Source organism: Acyrthosiphon pisum, chromosome A1 (assembly GCF_005508785.2).
Source record: "Acyrthosiphon pisum isolate AL4f chromosome A1, pea_aphid_22Mar2018_4r6ur, whole genome shotgun sequence".
In the NCBI taxonomy this organism is placed as follows: domain Eukaryota; kingdom Metazoa; phylum Arthropoda; class Insecta; order Hemiptera; family Aphididae; genus Acyrthosiphon; species Acyrthosiphon pisum.
In genome coordinates, this window is record NC_042494.1 from 119077477 (window position 1) to 119078818 (window position 1342).

Sequence of the window (1342 nt, forward strand, 5' to 3'; positions counted from 1 at the left end):
AATTTTATTATGATAAGAGTATTATTATTTAACGTCTTTCTAATGTGAAATTGGCTGGAATGTATTCACTTATACTGGATTCGACAACTGATGTGTCAAAGCTGAAAGCTCTATCAATTTGCATTTGTGTATTATACAATTAATGATGTGTTCATAAAAAAGCGATTAATTTGGGTATTGATGAAACTGTAATTTCAACTGGAAGTCTGGAAATGAGATATACCTATAACTTATTTTGTAAAGGATGTGACAAACTGAAAAATATATAACTTAAGTAAACCGACGACAATACGGCATGATCTAATTCGGCAAGCTTATGAGTTATGATGGACGATGGTGCATCTCGTAAGTTATATGTACCTAATGATTTGCAAAGGTGGGCAAGTTAATGAAAATAATTAACTCAAGTTAAGTTAAGTTAAGAGGACACAAGATCGATAAGTTAAAAGTTATTATAGAAAAAAATATTAACTTAACATAGTTTAAAAAAAATTGATCTATTTTAGATTCTGAGTGGAACGATGAATGTATTGATTTTATAATGATGTGTGTTTTAGATTCTGAGTGGAACGATGAATGTATTGATTTTACAATGATGTGTGTTTTAGATTCTGAGACTCTGAGTGGAACGATGAATGTATTGATTTTACAATGATGTGTGTTTTAGATTCTGAGTGGAACGATGAATGTATTGATTTTACAATGATGTGTGTTTTTTTATTTTTTTATTTTTTATTTTTTAATTTTTTAATTTTTTAATTTATTTTTTTTATTTTTTTAGTGTCTGTGTACACGATAAGTAGTCGAAATAATGCTACGATTTTCAACTTCAGTATCTTGTTCGATCAGAAAGTGAATATCGTTGGTGCATTGGGGAGGTCAAAATTTAAATTTCCCAGTGGTTTTCAAAAGCGCCGGGAAAAACAAAAGAAAAATTAAGGAAAAACGGGAATTTTTACGCAAAATCGATTTTTCACAAAATTGAATTTGGTTTTTGGTGTAACTTTAAAAAAAATTACCGTAGATACATGAAATTTTGACTGAATGTTTATCTTAGCATCTTCTATACACCATAACATTTTCAAAATATTTTGATGTATTTTGAGCTCTTTACGGACATTTTTATTTTCCATTTTTTTTTAGTTTTTTTTCTAAAAATATCAATAAAATTTTATTTGTTGGATAAAAAAGCTTGAAAATTTAATAAAAGGCTCCTAGTATATTGTTTCAAAGGCAGATGAAAAATATTAAAAATCGTTAGTCACAGTTTTTTTTTTTAAGCATTTAAAGTTCAAAAAATGATAAAATATGGAAAAATCACGAAAATTTGCAAATTATTTCG